Genomic DNA, 22,618 nt, shown 5'->3' with positions numbered 1-22,618 from the left:
TAATTAGTGTCTTTTCATTTCAGCTTGAAGAACTCCTTTCAGCATTTCTTGTAAGGCAGGTCTGGTGGTGATGACCTCTCTCAGGTTGGTTTGTCTGGGAAAGTCTTTATCTCTCCTTCACTTCTGAGGGTCAACTTTGCCATATAGAATATTCTTGGTTGGCAGTTTTATTCTTTCAGCACTTTGAATATGTCATCCCACTCTCTCCTGGCCTGCAAGGTTTCTACTGAGAAATCTGCTGATAGCCTTACGGGATTCTCTTATAAGTTATGAGCTTCTTTTCTCTTGCTGCTTTTAAGATTCTCTCTTTGTCTTTGATTTTGACAGTTTTATTATAATGTGTCTTGGAGAGGATCTTTTTAAATTGAAGTTGTTTCGTAACCTATGAACTTCATGAACTTGGATATCCAAATTTCTCCCCAGATTTGGGAAATTCGCAGCCATTATTTCTTTAAATAAGCTTTCTGCCCCCTTCTCTTCTCCTTTTGGAGCTCCAATAATTTGCAAATTATTTATTTTGTTGGCATCCCATAGATCCTGTAGGCTTTTCTCATTCTTTGAATTTTTTTTTTCTGTTGTCCCCAGGCTGGATAACTTCAAAGTTCCTATCTTCTAACTAACAGATTCTTTTTTGGCTTGATGCATTCTGCTCTTGATGCTCTGTACTGTATTTTTCATGTCATTAATTGCAATCTTCAGTTCCAGAATTTCTATTTAGTTCTTTTTTATGATTTCTATCTCTTTGTTAAACTTCTCATTTTGTTCATGTGTAGTTTTCCTGATTTTGTTAAATTGCCTTTTGGTGTTTTCTTATAGCTCGTTGAGCTTCCTTAAAACAGTTATTTTGAATTATTATTGGGTAAACTGCAGATCTCCATGTCTTTGGGGTTGTTTACTGAAAGATTATTGTGAACCCTTGATAGTGTCATCTTTCCTTGATTTTTCACATTCCCTGAAGTTTTGTGTTGCTGTCTTCACATCTCTAGGATCAGTCACCTCCTCCAGTCTTTACTAACTGACTTTGAGAGAGAAATATCTTCCATCAATCCTGCTAGGGATTCTGAGGCTTTCTCAAACCTTCTATGGATATGCCTGTTCCACACTTCTTGCTCTCTGTCATGGCAGAATTCTTAAGCTTGTGTGCCTTCTCTTGATCCGGGACTGCTCCAGGCCAAGTGCTGATAGCTTCCCTTTTGCTTTCCCAAGGACAGAGCTAAAGCTCAAATTTGTAGTCTCTCAGGCTCACAGATTCAGGCCAGCTTTCTGAGCATACTCACTAGTTATCTACCAAAGCTCACTCTCCTCACTGTTGGGAGTGAACAGGAAAGCCAGCCACAGTGGCGGAGGGGTGGGGGTGGAGGGATGTAGATGAGGTGTGCAGAGTGCTGTAGGTGGGTGTCCATGGGACAGTTAGGGGGATCTGTGGGTGAAGTGTCACCAGTGGCTCAGGGGTGGATTTCTTTATGGAGTCTGTGACACATTAGTAGGCTCTGCATCCCTTTAACACCCTCTGAGAGTCCTATCTGATACTCCCCCATCCTCTTCCCACCCCCAAGTCATGCACCTCATGACTGAGTGCACTGGATGGGAAGAGAGAGAAATGGTCCTCTTTGGCAACAACCCAGAGAGCTGGGGAAGCTAGGTGCTCACTGGCACTTCCCCTGAGGGAGAAATCACAGGCTGAGGTTTTGCTTGGCACTGACCTGTGCTGCCCAGGGGAGTGGTGATGCAGGTAAAGTCAAACTGTTCCTCTGATCCTTTCCAATGCATCCATGATTACATTTTTTTGCCCCAACGGTGTGCTACAACTTCTCCAATGGAAACTTGGACTTCCACAAACGCTCTCTTATCTGTAGGTGATTGTCGAAAACAGTGTTCTCCAGGGGCTCCTGGACCACAGCTAAGAGGGACTGGAGTCTATTCATGGGCTACTGCAGGGTCTACAGTTGGGACCAAGATCTGTCTGCCTATTGCCCAAATTATGAGTGGGCAGACTCCTCTCGGGTCCCTTGGTGTATGGTGCTGTATCCCACAGCTCTCTCAAAGGCACTTTTGTCTGTGGATGGATTTCAAATTGTTGTTGCCGAGGGGAGGATGCAAGTGAGGGATGCCGCATTCAGTCATGTTGGTTACATCACTGACTCACGGCAATTTTATACTTCAGGTGATAATCCAATTCTACTTTATTTATTTTCTTGCTCAAATTATTCCATCTTTGGCCCTTGGGAGTTCTTTCTGTTGACTCCTGTGTGCCTTTGACATACCCCATCATTGTGGTCAAGTATAATCTTCAAAATATTAAAAACATAATTTCCTTACAAATATATAGAGAACATGAATCAAAAGATTCATTTAATTAATGAGGAAACCAGAAGGATAACAAAGATAGTTCAAAGGAAAATACAAGAAACTGGTGCATACACACAAATGTATAGATGTCTGACCCTGACCCTCTTGCCTTCTTCCTGCACATATGTATATACAACACATATGTATACACATACATATGTACACACTATACATATATACACACAAATATACAAACATATACATATATACATATTATTTATATTCAATGTGGATTGCTAAATTAGGTACAAAACTGGTTAATGCCATACAGTGCATTAAACCATAACTTTTAGAGTTAACTTCTCTCATGAATGAAATCATTTGCATCTTTGTTGTAAGCAGAATAACGGCCCCCTAAAGATATCCATGTCCTACTCCCTGAAACCTGTCACTATGTTACCTTACATGGCAAAAGGGTCTTTGCAGATGGGATTAAATTTTGGATCTTGTGATAGAGAGATTATCCTGGATTATCCAGGTGGGCCAATGTCATCAGAAAGGTCCTTACAAGAGAAAGAGGAAGGTGAGAGCATCAGAGTCAGAGAGATTGGAAGATGCTACATTGCTAGCTTTGAAGATGGAGAGAGGGGCCAAGAACCAAGGAATGTAGGCAGCTTCTAGAAGCTGAAAAACACAAGGGAATGGATTCTTCTCCAGAAACTCCAAAAGCAATGGAGCCCTATCAACCTCTTTACTTTAGCCCAATGAGACCCATTTAGGACTACTGGCGTCCGGAATTATGAGATGACAAATTTGTGTTGTGTTAAGGCACTAAATTTGTTGTAATTTCTTAACAGCAGCAAAGGGAAACTAATATAATCTCTACTAGACAGAATGCATTTGGATCTTAGTTTCCTACAAATTAACATTTAACTTTACAGAATCATGAGCTCTAATCAATAGTTAATCATGAGTCAAAGTTACCTTTCCCTGGAGAGCTGGAATACCCCTGGGCAGGCCTGACTGAACAGTGTTCTAGTATGGTGTTGAAAAGACACACAGGAATCTTTTTCCTTTATTTCCAAGTTTTAAATAACCTTTCTTAACATCTATTTGCTCTGCTCATATGTCTCTCTGAAGCACTCACATACTTCCATCCTCTCCCTCCCTCAAAAATCTATGGATCAACCAAGTCTGTACATCAACCAGCACCATTCCTGAAGTTAGAATTTGTAAGTGCATTATTTCTTGTTTTTTCAGGTAGCACGTGGTATGTACAACACCCTCCTTTCGTTCCACTTTTCCTCTGTGATGACTTGCCCTGCTACTACCCTACGTCAGGTTGATTTGTTCAGCCCAGCAACCTTGTGGAAAAAGAGCACCAAGTCACACACATAAATTTTAAAAATGAACATCATAAAAGCTAAGAAAGACTTGAATAGAGGGAAAAAAATTTTAAATGAAAGTAGCACTAAGATCAGATATATGACCTGAATGTTTCCACAGGGGAGGAAAACTGGCCAGCCATCAAAGCTCATCATAAGATAATGTCCTTTCGAAGGCCTCATTGCATAAGGAGTCCAAAACTAGCAAAGGCCCCAGGTGAAGGAGTAATGTGCTCCTATACGTTTGCAGTGACAATGCAGATGCCTTGCTGTAAAAAGAGCCAGTCTTCCTGACTCCAACCTTGTGCTTTCAAATCCATCCTGCGGGTCCCACCTAGCCTTTGCTCAGGAAAAACTTTATCAGCTCAGGCCATATTTGTGCCTCATTTTGATTCCAGTTCAGGCTCTCAAGTGCCTTGATCATCCATCTGGCTCCACTCCAGCCGCCATGTTTAAGAAACCCCAGCTGACCTAGTGCAGTGGTTTTTGTACTTAAGCATTTGTCAACATCACCTGAAAGGCTCCTTAAAATACAGACTGTTGGGCTCCACTCCTAGAGTTTCTGGTTTTGTAGGTCAGGGGTGAGGCCCCAAAATTTGCATTTCTAACAAGTTCCCAGGAGGTGCTGATGCTGCTGGTTTAGAGACCACACTTTGAGAACCACCACCAGAATCTGATCTCTGGACTACCCTTTTCTTAAGCAAATTGAGAAGAATTAAAAAATGGCCCCTTGCAAGAAGAGATTTTTGGGGTGATGAAAATATTCTATACCTTGATTGGCACTTGGTTACACTGGGGCATACATTCGTCAAACTCATCAATTGTCCACTTAAAATGGGTGTATTTTATTATATGTAAATGACGCCTTAATAAAATTGATTTAAAACTTTTAGAAAATAATGGAATCCTGTGCTCCTGCACATTTGCCTTGACATATCTTGTCAGTAACTATTTATTGAGCCCTTCTTGGTGACAACTAGTCTGGTAAGTTCTGGGAATATAAGGTAGAAAAGATGGTGGTCTTGTCCTGAAATTTCTCCCAGTCTAATGGTGGATACTGAAAAGTATACTGCCAATTATTATATAGTAAATAGGAGAAACCCAATAGGACATTGTACTAGAAATAACAATTTCTCTCAACTGCTGTTCTTTTTCTTAAAAAACTACCTGGTCCACAGTCATGGCAGAGAAAGTGACAACAGGAGCCATCTACTTTTTCATCCCCTGGGCCATGGCTGGCTGGAGCAAGGTGACCCCAGACCCAAGCTGGATCAATCCAGGTGTTTGCGATGGGATTCTGCAGCTGAGCCAAGTAGCCGTGGGAGCTATAGAGATGAGGACTGAGGGAGCTGTGTGTAAGCAACGGAGGGTAACTAAGAAGACCAGCGGGGAAACTAGAGACCAAGCTCCTGCAGATCTAGGGAGATGCCTGACAAGGTTCTGGTTCCTCTGGCCGTATGTTCTCTCTGCAAAGAGCACTGGGAGAGTCTCCTGGAGCAGTGGTTCCCAAATATGAATGAGCAGAAGAATCACGTGGGCTGCTTATTTCTACACCAGTTCCTCAGACTCCTGGTAGAGCAGGTATGAGCCCGGTGCAGGGATGGGTACTTACAACAAGCACTCTGGTGATCCTGATGTAAGCAGTCTGTGGATTACATTCTGAGAAACACTACCCTACATCCATTGGTTTGTTTTTAACTTAAACCTCTTTGGCAGAGGTCTGGCTCTTAGAATCAAAAAGCTCTAATTAAGACAGTGCACACTGCCAAATTTGGGGCATTAAGGAAAGCCAATAGATAAAGTGAGATGTGGGTCTTCAGAGATGAGTGAGGATTAGCCAAGCAAAGTGGGTATGTGTTTATGGCTGGGAGGGGCCGAGAGGAGAGGCTGTGCAAAGGACCTAAGTCAAGAGAGTCTGGCGTATTTGGGGATCCAAAGTCTTTCAATTTGGCTAGTGTAGTGTGTGTATGTGTGTGTGTGAGAGAAAGAGACAGTGAGAGAGAGAGAGAGCACACTGGCCAACAATCAGGAAACCCTCTGTTGAACAACAGTTTCCTCTTACCTCTTCCCACAGGCAACCTTCTATCCCGCCTCATGCCTCAGGGATCTATCTGGCTCTTTGGCTGCCATCTTCTATTTTCGCTAACTAGACCATTTTTCTCTCTGGCTGGCTTCTCCAACATTTCTAGAGTCAAACCCCAGCATTTTAAAAGAGTATTTAACAAACAAGTCTACAGGGAACAAGCTTTGGGCTTTCTGCCCTGGGGCCTGGCGGGGAATGCCTGCCAGGAGCCACAGAGTGTGAGTCATGAGCAAAGCTGGAAGTGTGAGGGAGCTGACACCCATGAAGCACCCTTGACCAAGAAGGGGACAAGAGTCCATGGAAAATACTCCCCTTTTCCTTCCCATAGGTAGAAAATTCTAAGGTACATTTTCTATGGCGTCTCAGAGAGTCCCCAGTGGGATTGAGGTCCAGGTGCTCACCGGTAGTGATCTGCATCCTTCTTCCCTGTTTACACAATCCCACTCCTGCTCCTTGGGATTTGTTCCCAAAATAAACCACGGGCACCCCACCCCTTGTCTCCAGCTCTGCTATAGGAGGAAGCTCAAGCTAAGACAGACAACCCGCAATAATGACGAAAGGGAAGAATTAAAGACAGGAAAATATTAGACTTGGTCTTACCTGGAATGTAAATGAAGCTTGTTCAGGCCCTTAGCACTCTCACTTTTTTACTTTGCTCTAGTTATTCCCATGAGAATACCCTTAGTTCCATCTGGAGTGAGCACGTATTTTACCAGCACTTCCAGTTCCGCTTAAGTTTCTCGGAGTGAAGCTTGAGAGTGATGACTTAGATGCAGTTGCTGCTGGTTGTGTGGGAAGGCCAGCCCCTTTCCATACCCACTACCTAATCCTCTCACGGGCAGTGAGCGGGACCCAGCGGCGGCTGCTCCACCCTCTCACATAGCAGATGCTCACCCACTCTTGGGGTCTGGCCAGGCCCTGTTGCTGAGGAAGGTACTTTGATTTCTGCCTCTAAGGAGACCCTGAGTGGGCTTCATGACACAATGAACTTCCTGGCAGCCTCTTCCATCAGTCTTTATGTTGGTTTCTTTGGCCCCAGGAGTCCTGTCCTCCTCCCTCCATCTGTATCTCTCTATCTTAATTGGTTTGCTCAAAGCATGTTTTGCCCAGTTCAAGCCACCATGAGCACTTGCCTGAAGCATGGGCACAACTTCCTAGGTAACCTGCTGCTTTTATTCAACATTCCCCACCTAGTAAATATTCCATGTGATTTTTTTAAAAAGTGTGAATCAGCTCATGTAGTCTTTTGGCAAAGCACACTACTACCTCAAACAAAATTGGGGTTCTGTTACTAAGAATGGAGGAAGTGGGTATCAGGTAGACCAATAGTAGTTGGCAGTGATGGTAAAGATGTGGCTTCCCAAGTTAGCAAGGGAAAAGTGCTGCTTATGAAGATATTCAGTTCTCCCCTCACTAGCTAGGTCTCCCAGCCTCACACCCCTACCCAGGGTGGACCATTGTGAGGGATCAGAAGGCAACACCCCAGGGAGCCTGTCTACTGTATCATCAGACATATCCTTTGCCCCACTAATTGGACTATATCCTTTACTTGAGATAAGTAAACGCTTGCCACTTACAGTGGTCTGAGGGAAACACATGGTTTCTGCCAACCTGCTAACTTACTATGGATCACCCACACCATTCAGAAATTAGCAAAACTAATTCCAGGCCTCAGAGCCAGTTGGTATAAGTTGGTGCGATTTGGTCAGTAACAGCTCAGCATTGTGAATGACTAAATAATGATTTGAACAACATAAATAGCCATCTTTCACTGATTACTGACTATGTGCCAAGCATTGTGCTGGGCATTTTACCCCCAGACGCCTGCTTCAGAGCATTAACTATGGTTACACATGCCACAGTTTCAGAAGAGGTTTAGACTCGTTTCTTGTTCAACATCATCCAGTTAGCAAGTGGCAGAGCTAGGATTAAACCCAGGTCTTGCTGGCTCCAACTCCCATGATCCTTCCAGTAACTCCCAACTGGCTGAGGCTAAGCCACAGGCTAAACTTCATATGAGTTAGTCTATAGGTTCTTGGTTTTAACAGAGACCAAGTAAGAGTGGTTTAGATTAGTTCTGTCTTGAGTCCAAGTCCAAGTCCAAGCAGAGGGTGGTCTGGCAGGGAGTAGGGGCTGGTAGTACAGCTCTGCTCCACACAGAGGTAGACAGACCCAAACCCCTTCCACCTTGATGCTCTGCAATTCCCTGGTGTGGGGCAGGTCATTGAGAGGACGTGACTGCCAGTTGACCAGCAAGCTGGACCCAGGCAATCGGAGACTCCTTACCCCTCTCCCTGTCCTGGGAATGTATGTTCTGCCCACCATCTCCACACTAGGAGCCATTTCAAGGATGCAGCCATGAGAGAGCAATGTGCTGTTGAGACTATCTGGACTCGATGTGTGACTGAACCCCCTTAGGGCCTCTATATAAACTTTTAAGATTCTGGCAAGTGGGCGCAGAAATCTACTTCTTGCGGCTACCCTTGCTTGTTAAACCTGCCAGCTACCAATCCGGAGTGGTCAGCTTATGCTGGTTCCCAGGTCTCCCAAGTGGGATGAAACTCTACCAGCCCACTGTGGTAGCTGGATTGACAGCACACTTTTTGGGGGCCCCCCACCCCATTCCTTATCATCTCCATTTTACGAATGAGGAAACTGAGGCTCAGGAAGGTTTCCTGACCTGTACAAGGTTATAAACGTTAAGTGACAGATCTTGGATTCAAACACAAATATCTTTCTGGTTCCAAATCTACTTATAACTTTTCTATTGAGCCCCACATATTTACTCCAGGATCTAAATTGCCTGGTTTGATACACAAAATCATTTTAAACTTCAAATTCCCAGATCTTACTTTCACATTGTGCTGTGTAGACACATCTGCTTTCTGATTCTCAGAGATCCCCACATTCTGGCGTCATTCACACCCTTTGCTATTTATGTTCTCAGTCCTGAGGCATGGCTCTCTGTCTCCCTCATCCAGCTGTGACACACTCTTCTAATTTGGGTGCAAAGCTTTCACAAGTTCATATCTCATTAAAATGCAATGTCACTAAAAATAGAGTAACACCCAGGAGAAGAAAAATGACAGGTAACCCAGGGCAGAGCAAATGCACATTTAAGGGTTTTATCCTTGAACAGAGGTAAGGCATCCTTTCTAGTTTCCCTGCTCATCTTTGAGGAGAGCACCCAGAGCTTCAAATGTGGGGTGCAACCTTGCAGAGCCCCTGCTCCACTGACTGAGTGGAGGCCACGAAAGGGAAGAGGGACTGAACATTTCCAACTTCATTCCCTTAACTAACAGTGTTGTGTTAGCCCACAGCCAGCCAAGTGCAAACAGCAGCAAAACAGAAGCACAGACTAAAAGGAAAACTGAAGTCACACTATTAAACTTACTCAGCCTTTTGTAATTAGAAATCAAGAAAGAAGCTATGTATTTCAGCATGCATTTAAGTTTGGGGTGATTTTAAAAGTATAATTTTATTTTGAAATACATATATATTGGGAGGACGTGATCTCTCAGGGGTTGGAATTTGAAAGGTCCTATGTGCCACCGGCAGCTAGAGCAGGATGACCAGTTCACCCCAGTTCGCCCTGGACTTTCCCAGATTTAGTACTAAGAGTCCTTCCTCCCAGGAAATTTCTCAGCCCTGGGCAAACCAGGATGGTTGGTCACGCTATTAGAAAGCAAATTGGATTCTCAAATCTCCTCAGGCAGGTTAAAACAATCCATCAATCGCACTGGAGGGATTTTGATTGCTTCTCACAAAATAACCCCCTAAAAGAGTCCCCGCTTTAAGAATCCGTAAGGCTCTTGTACTGAGGAATCATCAATTCAGCCACCTATATGGACAACACTTCAATAAGCAAAGAAGGTGAACTGCACAAAAGCTTTCCACCTATTCTCTCCTTTCAGAAGGAAAATACTCCCATTCTTCTAGAAACCCACAGCCCATGCAGTCCTTTATCTTCCCTCTTTTAGGCATGGGATGGACAACTATTTCTCTACCCAAGAAAAAACTCCCCAAGCATGATGAAAAACAAGGGCAATTCAAATTTGGCTTCCGTGGTAGGGACTATGGTTTTCTTAATCTGATTTCCTCCAGAAGCCAACCTCGGACAAGGATTCAAGTGTAAGGCATTTTCTGAGAGGCCATCCCAGGGAACACTAGTAGGAAAGCAGGAAATGAGACAAGAAAGTAAAGGCCACCAAAAAAAGAGTGTCCTATTAAGTCAACTATCACCGTGTGTGACTGGAGTTTAACTCCATGGGGAAACTCTCGAAAATGGTGCAGAATATACACCTTAGTTATCCCACCAGCTGGGCAAGGGAGCTCCGGCGTCTATATGCTAAACCCTTCATCATTGGAAGGGTGAGTGTTAATTCCCCAGCACTTCCAACCCACCACTTCCACAGTGAGAGAAAGTCCTCAGACAAATGAAGGCAGATGCTGGCAGAGGGAAGTCAAGCTCGTCTGCACTGGAGTGGCAAAAGCAAGGACACAGGCTGGGCACCCGTCAATAAGTGACAGAGCCCATGGGCCGCCATTGCTCAGGGGTAGTCAACTTTGACCATGCGGCAGTGCAGCCAGTGTTGTTAGAGCTTCTGAATTTTTAACAGAAACCACGAGTCCAGAATTTGTATGGAATCTCCTGATTCATACTTGCTAATGATTAATTCAAATATTTTAAAATATCTAGGGGCAAACTGAGCTCTCTGTAGGCAGAATTCAGCCTGCAAACAACCAGTTTGCATCCACTAACCACGGTGAACCCCCTAATTTTGAGGAAGCCAAGGCCCTAGAGGGAAGTGACTCGCTTAAGAGCACACTGCAAGCTATAGGCTGTCTGAGCTGTTAAACCCAGTTCCCCATAACTCCCAGGTCAGGGCCTTTCTAACCCACTGTGCTGCCTTCACTAGCAAACCTCTGCACTACTGCACGTCCATCCATAACAGGCAGGGGCCTTCTTGCTCCCTCCATGCCACCCCAGAGCAAAGGGAGTCGTCGTGCTTTCCATCAACACATTGCAATATTTTGTCTCACTGGAAATTGGATTCATGACAATTCTTAACTTCACAAAAAGTTACACAGCGCTTATTTCATCCTGGGCACCCTTCTAAATACTTTACAAATAGTTCCTTTAATTCTCAAAACAACTCAATACGGTAAGGACTATTATTTCCCAATCTCAATGACAGAAAACTGAGACACAAGAGGTGAGATACTTACCCAAGTTAGAGTAGTTAGTGGCAGAGCCAGGAGACAAATCCAGGCAGTTGTCTCCAGAGGCCACAGGTCTAACTACTATTCTGCACTGCCGTGGAACGAACTACCTAGTTAGGCTTTTTAAATACTAAAAAAAGTGGTGCTTTTTTACCATTATAACAGGAGTTGGCAAACTACAGGCCCGTGGGCAATTCCTGCCCGTTGCTTGTTTTGGTAAATAAAGTTTTACTGGAATACAGCCTTATCCATTATTTTATGTACTCTCTGTGGCTGCTCTTGCCCTACAAAGACAGAACTGAGCAGCTGCAACACAGACCATATGGCCCGCAAAGCCTAGTATATTTAGAAGCTGGCCCTTCACAGAAAGTTTGCTGACCCCTGCATTATAGACTTGCTATGCATTCTTCTGACTGCAGGTTTCTAGATGCTGCTGCTTAATCATAACACAGAAAATCCTATAATCCCCCCAAAGCCCTAGCATATACAGTGATGAATTCACAGGTTAGACTTCCAGAAACTGCAGCTGTGCAGAAGATGTCTGGCAACCTAGGAATCAGCAAAAAAAAAAAAACCCTCAGAACCACATGTAAGGAAAAAGATACCAAAACATGCTTCGTAAAAGAGGCACAGGCTTAATCTTGGACCCTTATCTGAGTGAAGGTTTTTAAAGCAAGGGGATAGACAGAAATATGCAGAAAGGAGAAACAGAGCAAGAAGAGGCAAATCTTGGAGTAGCTATCAACAGGCACCTTCTTAGAGACCCAGGTTTGAATCCCAGCTCTACCACTTGTGACTGAGTTCTTAAATCTCAATTTTCTCACCTGTAAAATAGGATGAATAATCTCATCTCTTGGGGGTGGGGGTTGGGCAGATTAGCAAAGATTATAATGTAGATGAAGTTCTTAACACCTGCCTGAGATTTGTTAACTACTCAGAGGAGCCCTATTATTAAGAATAACGGTAGGGGGCCGGCCCCATGGTGGAGTGGTTGAGTTCATGTGCTCCACTTTGGTGGCCCAGGGTTTTGCTGGTTTGCATCCGTGGCACAGACCTAGCACCACTCATCAAGCCATGCTGTGGCGGCGTCCCACATAGCAGAACCAGAAGGACCTACAACTACAGTATACAACTATGTACTAGGGGGTTTGGGGAGAAGAAAAAGAAAAGTTAAAAAAAAAAGAGTAATGGTAACTACAAAAGAATAAAAATCTGTGATTATTTGTACAGAAGCCCTCAGCTTCGCACAATTCAGCTGTCAAAGAGTAACAGGATGATGGCGAGGAACAAAAAGTGATGTTTATTATGAGGACCCCAAGTCAAGGAAAGATCTACCCATATTTATACACTCCCTGTAAAAAAGTAAGGCAGCGTGTGCCATGTTTTCATCAAAGACAGTTCAAGCAAAAAATAATGTGAGTAGGCAGAGGTAAGCTTTAATCACCTGGAAAAATCACTTCAGTGAAACAAATTTTTTATTCCTTGACAATGCTGTATACATGAAACTGCATAAGGAGTGGAAAAAACGTTTGCATTGTATACTCTGAAAGAAGACAATTTCCCCCTCTTATTATATAGCGAAAGTATCTATCGAATAACATGAACACTTGCTGACAAACTGTCAATTTTTAAATATGTTTCATCTTTATCATTTTCACAGCTTTTCTCTGAGATCTAAAAAGGATCAATGACAGTCTTGCAGAATGCTTTCCCAAGTGTCATTCAGCTCAGCGCTAGAAAGGACAATGAGAACCACCCCTGATTCGAACTGTTTCAAGCAGCTGAATCATTGCAAAAAACGATGTCTTAATTTGTTTGAATCAAACTTTTGACCTCTAGTAAACTGGACACCCCATTCTTTTAGGCAGTGAAAGTACAGCTAGACTGGGAACATGGAGGTACATAAAATAGAACGCTTCTTTTTTCTCTTCAAAATACAAATTGAATTAATTTAACACAGTTGGAGCAAATTACCATGATATGTCCTCAATTTAAGTCTTATGGCCCCTCTGGGATAGGGCTCTCTTGTCCCAGGGGCACATGGTTTTCATTACTTAATGAGGATCCTGCATTTCAACTGGTACACCTAAATGGATGCAATCAGTCCATTTGTGATGACCTCAAATACCCTTATCTTTCCCGCTTTATCAAAAAACCCCACACTATCCTAATGTTTCGAGGTTCGTCTAAATACTGAAGGGTTACTTGATATGACAAGTTACACCAAATATCATTTTTACTGCACGGCAAATAATTTTACTGAAATGTTCCACCGACACTACTGATAAGGAAGCCGTTTTAAAAGCATTTATTTATCTGAGACCTTTCTAAAAAAAGTTAAAGTGAGAATAGTGCAACAGGTGCAGATAAAGTTCAGGGAGCAGACTTCTGGTGGTTCACAGCACAGAGAAAGGTTCAGAGCGGGAAGGGACCTCAAATGTCACCACCCACTCGACAACCCAGAGGGCTAATTAACATGGCTCAGGTCAGTCTGCTGCTGAGATGGGATTAGAAACCAGCCTTCCTGATTCTCCACCTCTCTCTCCTCAGCTCTTACTTTATCTGGTAGAACCCTTCCAGAGTATTCAACTTGGATGAACCACCACCGGAGCTGGCTCTGTGAGCTTTGCGCCTGGGTCAGGACACAGATGGTACTCCTGCTCTTTTGCAATGACTGAATTGATGGGATGGACTCAGTCAGGTGCAACAAGAGAAGCCTGAAAACAATCCTCAGGCCGCATCCGTTGCTGGGTCCCCTACGGATGCTGTCGGCTGGTATAAGCACCAGCTGGAAGATGGATGCTGGTATTCCAGAAAGACCTTTAGAATCAGGAGGGGCAGTGATGGACCCCATGCTGTGCCGCAGGCATAATTATTTCCAATAACTGTCTGTCGAGGTCACTTGGTGATTTCCAAAGGAAAGCACTTCATCATTGCGACAAAACAGTTAGTGCTTATTTGGGGAGATGCGGGACAGTTTTGAACTTATTTTTTATGTAAGGTCACAATGCCGAAAACTTGTCTGTTATAAGTTTATTTAGCAAGGCAGAAAGGAATATCATCTTTTATAAATAGTGATGAAGGACAAACTACTTGACAACTTTGGATCTTAGCTCAGGATCTGTTTTAGGGGGTAATGGCCTCACCTGAAACAAGATGGGCCATTAGAAGCTGCTGTGAGGTATGCTCTCTGGAGAGAAAGCTAAACCTCTCAGGCTGCGACTGTCACGGATGACAAAGGGCAGGGTCCCTTGCAGAGTGGTGTGGAAGAGCACAGACTAGGCTCTGAGTGTGAATTCCAGGTCTGTCACTAGCTGTGTGATTTTTCACATAGCCTCTCCAAGTCTCAGTATCCCCCTTTGTAAAGTGTGGGTTATTGTAGGCCATTCTGGAGGCAGAAGGAAATACTGTATGGAAAGCACTTGGCAAGAGCCTGGCACTTATAGAGACTCCATAAATCCAGACTATTAATACCAGGCAATGGGGCTTGTTCTTTGAAGAGGGAGGTTATTCTAACCAAATGTTCCAGACTGATTCTCTGTGTTGATCATATTGTTGCTGAAATCTCCACTTTGCACATGTAGGCATTTTTTGAGTTTCTTTGCAGGCATTTTTGTTTTTAATCTTCCCTACTACTTGTGCCCTTTTTCCTGCTCATCAAGCGTATCCTGGAACTCTCCGGCTGCTGTTACAAATCTTTCAGGCCCAAATGAAATCTCACCCCACCCGCCCCCTCTCCCATCCCACTACGGCAGCCCCAGGGCCGACCACTGCACTTTCTCCGGATGGAGGAGTTCCCCTCCCATGTTCATTCACATCTTCTCTCCCCAATTAGGTGATGCTTCTGGCAGACAGAGGATTACCTTACATTTTGTGCATCCTCCACAGCCCTCAGCACATGTCCAAGAATCTTCTAGGTTTTCTGATCCCTTGCTAGGCAAAGTGTGGTCAACAGACCAGCATCATGGGCATCACCTGGGAGCTTGTTAGAAACAGACTCTCAGGCTCCGCCCCAGAAGCTACTGAATCAGCCTCTGATCCCCGAGTGATTCAAACACACAGAGTTCAAGAAACATTGCTCAATACAATCCAGTATTTCCCAGACTTCAGCCATTCACATCTTCCCCTCATAGGTTTACCCATTTTTCAATACCTCCCCTACTATGTTTTACCTAATATGGATTTTTAAATGAACATGAATACTATGTCTTTCTTCGCCTCATCCTAAGCAGTAATATCCAGTCTGTTAATTGTTTATTTGGCAAGGCAGAAAAGAATGTATTCTTCAGGAAGATTTGAAAGTCTAAGTAAACATACATTTTTGGTACACATTAAAATAAATAAATAACCATCACAATAAAATGATTCTCCATTTATCACCTAAAATTAACTCATGTACCACCGGGAGTTCACCTGCCCCACTTCAGTAAACACAGAGCTAGACTTCTCGTAGCTGGGTTAGAAGACATCTCCCCTGCTCCTGAGCCAGTGCTCCTGCTCTGTGCCTCCTCCCACCCAGCACCGCTGCCCTGTGGGGTGGATGCATTTGTCCTCAAAACATAGATGCTGGTGGGAGGCAGACAACCTGGTTTCTGGCCCTGCACCATCCCTTAATAACTTACCACGTCACATCGCCTCTTAGGGGCTCATTTAGTGGGTTAGATGACCTCAAGTTTCCCTTCCAAGTCTAACAATACGACATAATAAACGAGAGCAGAGGCTCTGGAGTCAGAATGACTTGGGGTTAAAATTAAGGCTCCATTACTTGCTAATTTCATTGTCTCAGTTCTCCCTATCTGTAAAATAGGGGTAATAATACCAATAAATGAAAATAACCCTCATATCACAGGATTTAGAAGAATAAAGAAAATGATAACTGAAAAATGCTTAGATTAAAATCTGGTACATAATCAGTGTTCAACAAATAATATAGCTATTATTTTTTTCCTAGTTTCCACAAAGTACAAACAATAATAGCTAAGATTCATGGAGTGTTTACTATGTAGCAGGCACTATATGAAACCCTTTGCATTCTGCCATTTAATCCTCAGAATAATCTGATGAAGCAGAACTCTTATTCTCCCCATTTTATTGATGAGGAAACTGAGGCACAAAAAGGGTTCAAAGTCACACACAGAGTACGTGGTAAAGTTGGATCTGAGGTCAGGTCATCTGACTCCATAGTCAGTGATCATAACCAGGACCCATTCTGCCCTTCTGGAAAATACTAGTCAACATGCAGACTTTACCAACTCAACAAATATTATGTGACCTTGGCAGAGTAATTCACAGCACAAGTGAGCACTTGGTGAATGTGGGCTGCTCGTTACCATGAGTTCTACTATTATTGATTGAACCTTCACATCTGAACAAGACACTACTAGGCATCAGGAGTTCCATCCTTCGGTTATGGTGAGGATTTTATTTAAATGCTTTTTAAAGCATAACATACATTAAAAAGTTGAACACAATAAAGTACACAGCTCAATAATTATCTCCAAGTTAACAGCCATGTAGCTAATACTGTGTCGCCCCAGAAGCTCCTAAACACTTTTCCTACCCCCTCTTCAGATGAACCACTGTCCCAGGGTTTCTCACCCTTGGCACTATCGATATTTGGGGCCTGATCCTTCTTTGCCGTGGGGGCTGTTCTGTGCATTGTAGGATGTTTACCAGCATCCCTGGCCTCCACTCACTGGATGCCAGTAGCACTACTTCTCCAAGTGGTAACAAACAACAATTTCTCTGGACATTGACAAGCGTCCCCTGGGAGACAAAATCACCCCTGGCTGACCTTTTTGGTAGTCATTTTCTTGCTTTCCTTTACACTTTTACCACATGAGTGGGCATCCTTAAACATTATCATTTAGTCATGCCTGGTAAAAAGAATTCTTTGTAATTTAATCTGTTAAAAAGACCCTTAATCACTGCCCCCTAAAATATCCTTTACAGGAGGGGTGACCATATAATTTATCATCCAAACTCGAGGCATGGACATTGATGGGGATTGACCTGAGCCAGCCAGCATGGTGGCTCTCCTAGGGAACCTCTGCTGTGAGTAAACGCTACCCTCACAGCCACACACAATTAGGACCCCCTTTCCCACTGGATAATTGTACATGAAGTGACAGAGGACAATTAAAAGCAGCACATTCTCAGAGGCAAAATAACACAGACCGAGATAAACACCTCAAGGCTGAAGAGTTGCAAGGAGAGAATTTATTAGCAGCAGGCCTTCAGGAGGTGTATTCTTCAGATAATGTGTTGGAAGACACCATTTAAATAACTATTTTCACCACATTAGCACAACACATTGATTAAAATAAATGCCTTCCAAGATTTGCACATAAATGCAAAAAGGTTCACCATCACCCCTTGTAAGAGGTCTAGGGTCGGTAGCGGGTTTTCAATCAATCTATCTGCCTTTTTCCCCTTAACGTCATTGGAAAGTTGAGCAAGCCCTATCAATTTGACTTGCTCTTCATTTTGATCTCATAAGTCCTGATATTGACCATGTTAAAAGTGACAGCTAAGGCTTTCCTTACAGACATGAGACATCACATTGATAAGCTATTTGCCCGAATATAATTCCACTCGTCCTCCATTATTGGGCATCAAAGAGAACAGAAATGAGCCTTCACTGAGATAGGCACTTGTGCATTGTGGTGAATATTTATTCGACTTCCTCAACATCCATTTCCCCTTCGACCAGCAACTGAACTCATCTGGAGGCCCAGCCCTCTGGTATACACAGTCCACGTGGTCTGGGCGGAACTCACCACTGGGGCAAAGCCCTTGACCTCTGCAGAAGTCATTCGGCACAGGGCTTCCTCCAGCCAACTCAATCAGGCCAGTCAGAACTGGTTTTGAGACTTTTTGTTCAACAACTGGGGAAGGGGGTTTATTCTTTTTTCCTGGACTTGAACCTGGACTTGTGTAAACTGGCAACTACTAGAGTCTTCTTGCCGCCCAACAAGGAACCCAATACACAGAGGGAGGAAGAGGAAGGCAGAGCGGAAGATGAAGAGAAAGAAATCGGATCCTGAAGTCATTGTTCAGCCCTGAGCAAGATGCTCTTGACACCAGTCCTATCTATGTAACTTGAACCTGTATATATGAAAAAAATTTACATATGTATATATGCACATATCCTAATTATATTTAAATCGAGTGTTTATCAATTATAAAAATACACCCTGTGGAAGTGGCTTTCAAACATTTCTGGCAGCGACTCACAGTAAGAATTACATTTTAAACTGCATCCCAGGATGTGTACACAGTCCCAGATAAAGAGCTGACTCAAAGTTTCATGAAATTACAGAATCCTTAATAAGAAATGATAATGCTGCTATTTTCTGTCCTGTTATACTGAAAAAAAAAATACTGGTTGCGACCCACTAAACTGATTTCATGACCTTTATTTTGAAAAACACTGTCTTATGAGATTAGGTTAAAAATTGATTTCACCAGGAAGAAGGAGATAAGAAATGACATAAAAATTTCAGTGAATCAGGTTATTGAGGAAAATAGAAGGTTGGGCCCCTTCATCAAGCATCTAGCAACAGAAAATTGCCATCTTACCATTTCTCTCTGACTGCCCATGGCACACATTTACCAGAAGACGAGAAAAAAATCTTAATGACCTAGAAATAAACGAATTACCCCCCCCCCAAAAAAGCGCCTTCTAAAACAAAATAAAAACCACATCTAAAAAGAGAGAGGAGAGATACCTAAGTAAGGAGAGAGACACCTAAGTCCTGCTGATGAGCTGAATTACATGATTTATTTATATATAGGCTGAAGATAGTAATTTCAGTGAATCTCAGCAGTCGCTGAGTATGTAAAAATAGTGCCTTCCTGATAAGATCAGATCTCTGGGCAGATCTAGAGGGAGGGAGGAGGAGAGATGGGGAAAGAGGGAGGGAGAGAAGAGTGGAGGGAGAGAGGGAGGGAGAAAAGGAGAAGGGAGGGAGGGAGAGAGAGCAGAAGGATGGAGAGGAAGAGAGAGAGAGAGAGATCACTAGCAGTATAAGCCTCAAGCCTTTACTTATGTGTGTAATAACTATGAAGAGTTCCTGAAATTTCAGACAATTACTGCGGGCTGGATAGGACAGTCAGGGTATTTTTAACTGTTTTCCATGTACCTTATTTGTATTGTCAGTTAGCCAAAACTTCCTTTTTGTCTGCTCGAAAGCACTGCAGAGTCTTGATTAAATCTGTGGAATCAAAAGGAGAACTAGGATTCTAAGCCTTGCTGGAAATAGAGGCCAGGGACAGTAAACAATACTGAGAAAAGTTTAGCTGCTTTTCCCCTCTGGGAGGGCTGGAGAATGAACTCCTCCCACACTTTTCTAGATTTTTAGGCTCAAGCGCAGTTGCTGCCTGTTTAGGAAGCCCATGAACTTTTCCGCCACTAAGATGAACATTTATTCATTTTAAAACAGAGTGAAGTTTAAGACAATCACTTTCACACCCAGAAGTGACTCCTGAGAACTTTTCCAGAGAGGATGAAAACCACACCTCACTATAATAGTACTTTAGATAGATATCTTCATTTCCCATCATCATATTGTTCAAATACATTCCACCTGCATTACTGAATTTAAGCAAATAAAGTATTTGGTTAATACTTGCAGGCGTCATAAAGACGAGATAAATTTCTCCTGTTCATGTCCTTGGAACTGCCTGAATTCTTCTGGCCTTCTTTTAGGAAACGTAAGCACTGTTCAAAAGATGCATGTGCGTGCACTTTACTTTTTATTACAAAATTTTGAGATATACAAAAAAGAAGAAAGAATTATAGAATCATCAATATACCCAGCACCTCATTTGTGACATTTAATTTAGAGATCAAAATATATACTGAGTGTTTACTTTGCGTCAGTTACTCTTTTAAACATCATCTTATTTAATCTTATGAAAAAATATATAAGGTAGTTATTGTTTGTTCTTATTATTTCCTTCATCATCATCAATGCCACCAGAGCACATCCCTTTTACAGGCACTGTCTTGGTTGAGCCCAGTGTCTGTAATCAGACCTCGCATAAACCCCAGATTGGCGGTGTGACTTACGGCGAGTTACTTAACCTCCCCCTAGGACTCAGTTTACCACTCTATGGACTGCTGGGGATGCCCAAAAAGTGGCTAGTGGGGTGTCTGACACACAGCAAGCGCTCTCAACCTCATTCTTAACGGTCTGTGTATGGCGGATGAAAGCGCAACCTGATGAGGTTAAGTAAGGCCCTCTAGACATCTGATGTGGAAGTCCCACAGATCCATTCTCTCTAGGACAGGAAACAGCATGTCAGGGATTGAGCCAAAATCTTGTACACGTCCTCCAAATTGGTTGGTAAGTTTCTGGGGCAAACACTAGCTAACCTTGAAGGATCAACCAGCTTTCCGGAAAGACTGCTGCTGTCAGCACTCTGGGGTCTTTCTTCCCGTAGGGGCCACCTTCCAGAAGCAGCTGTCTGGGTACCAAGAAGCAGACCAAGTCGGTTCGCAAAGTTCAGAAGAGTTAGCTCTGGTATGTTTACAAGTCCTAGCAGATCGCAGGAATGTTCAGGATAATTATTACCCCACCCAGGAGCGCCCAGCCCAACCCTCTCACATCTGGAAGGAAGCGGCCACACAAAGGAGAGCGAGAGACCTCCTCCTGCGGCTGCTTTCCCAGCCCCGGGGAAGACTTAACGCAAGCTCTCACCCCTTTTGTGAACGAGCCCAGGCACTGCTCAATAGTATCGTTCAGAGCAAAGGACATTCAATGCAAAGGAAGACTTTATCGTCTAGTCCAGACCGAATGGCATTTCTCAAAATATCACCTTTGTTTTTCCTTCCCCAGATGAAAATGAAAAGTGAAATACTCCAGGAAATAGACAGGGAGCAATGCACACGCACACAGCTTCTCCCACAGAGGAGCAGCGAGGCTCTGACACACCTATTTAAAAAAGGGCATCCAAACCCAACCCATAGTATCCTCAGCTAACGCAAGAAATTTCCCCCACTCCGTTCCCTGCTTTTTGAAAGTGTCTCTGGGCAGCCGGATCTGGGATTCATCAGCATTTCTCCCCACCTCCCACGAACGCGCGGCACCAGCGCACATGGTCCCTTGGCGGCATTTTTGCAAACCCCACCAGCGCCAACGCCTCGAAACCGCCAAACTTCCTACCTCCACACCACCAAAGCGACCAAAGCGACGCGCCAAGAGCCGGAGGGACTCCAGCGGAGGCTGCAGGCAGCGCCGGAGCCGTGGGGCGTGGTTTCCTGCTCGCAGGAGCGCCCGGGACCCGCACCTCCACTGGGGGTCCCCAGACGTGCGCGCTGCGCCCGGGGCGCAAAGGAGCGCCCGCTCTGGCCGCGTCTCGCCGTCGCGCCCCCGTAGCGTGCTGGAGACACCCAGGGCAGCCGCCCACCTACCTGCTCTGCTGTCTCCTCCCTCGGGCGCTCGGGGGTCGTCGACCGCTACTTTATTGTCTCGGCTGCTCACTGCGCGGGACGTGGGGACCCGGCTCTGCGCCAGCCCTGCAACTCCGTTCAGCGCAGCGCCTTTCCCGGCGGTTGCCTTCCTCTTCGTTCTCCTCTCTGCTGGGGTTCCTGCTCAGCACGTGAGCCGCGCAGCCCGACTCCCCGGCGCGCTGGGCAGCCAGCGCCCGCCGCATCCCCCTGCCCAGGGCCGCTCGTCGCCCCCGCCGCCGCTCGTCGCGCGTCCTCGCTTTGATCCACACTTACAGTTGTGCCCCGGGCCGCCTTCCTCGCGTCCTTCCGTCCTTCCGTCCTGCCTGCCTCCTCTCGCTGTCAGCCCCGCTCTGGGCTCCTCTCTCCCCAGCTGCCCCCGCCCGCCGCCTCTCCGGGGGCTGGGGCGGCCGCTGCCAATGAGACTCGGCTGATGCGCTGTTCCGGCCCAGTCATTGTATCGGGAGGGGAGGAAGGGGAGGGGGAGCGGGAGGAAAGGAGGGGGCTCCCTCGGCCCCCGCCGCGCGACTGCGGGCTGGGCTCGCCTTCCCCGACAGAGAAAAGGCGCCGGTGCCAAGGGGCGCGGAGCGGCTGGCGCTGCAGGCCCTGCCAGGAGTGGGGGAAAGGGAGGGGGTCCAGTGCCCGCGCCTCTCCATCTCTCCCTCCGACTCAGAAAAGCGCTGGGAGGGACTTGATTCCGCCTCCCAGGCTTCAAGCATCCCAAGACCCGACTGCCCTTAGAATAAAGGGAATGAGGCACCAGCAGCTGCGGGAGGCACGGAATCTGACCAGGGATGGGAATGGGTCTGGCTAACGACTTGATCTGAGATTCTGCAAACCTGGTGTGTCTGCACTTGAACGCGAGAGAGAGAGAGAGACAGACAGACAGACAGAGAGAGAGAGAGAGAGACAGAGAGAGAGAGAGAGAGAGGAAGGAAGGAAGGAAAGATAGTGAGAGAGAAAGAAAGAGAGAAAGAATGAGAGAGAAGAGAGAAAGGAGAGGAAGAGCCTGTCCCATTCAGGCATTTATCCTCCAGCACAGTTCTGAGATTCAGGAGTGTTTTATTGTGTTTTCTTTACAAGATGAAGAAACTCCAGAAGTTAACTCGAAACAGCCAATAAGTGGCAGGGCAGAAATTCCAACTTGATCTGATGCTGAGTGTAGTATAGCAAACAGGAGAAGAA

At 44.8% G+C, this 22,618-nt stretch overlaps 1 protein-coding gene across 2 annotated transcripts in view; it reads right to left on the bottom strand.

Annotated features, from left to right (window-relative positions):
* The window catches only part of FRMD4B (FERM domain containing 4B), a 308,178-nt gene extending 286,190 nt beyond the window's left edge, over window positions 1–21,988 (bottom strand). Inside the window, exon 1 of one of the 2 annotated variants that reach the window (XM_070238641.1) lies at window positions 21,710–21,988. The gene's annotated coding sequence lies outside the window, so the exon portion shown is untranslated. Of the gene's footprint in view, window positions 1–21,397 lie in introns of both variants that reach the window. The other variant, XM_023620093.2, reaches the window with a different exon arrangement.
* Between the last annotated feature and the right edge of the window lie 630 nt (window positions 21,989–22,618).

This window comes from Equus caballus, chromosome 16 (assembly GCF_041296265.1).
Source record: "Equus caballus isolate H_3958 breed thoroughbred chromosome 16, TB-T2T, whole genome shotgun sequence".
Classification (NCBI taxonomy): Eukaryota; Metazoa; Chordata; class Mammalia; order Perissodactyla; family Equidae; genus Equus; species Equus caballus.
This window is presented reverse-complemented; position numbering and strand designations above follow the sequence as displayed.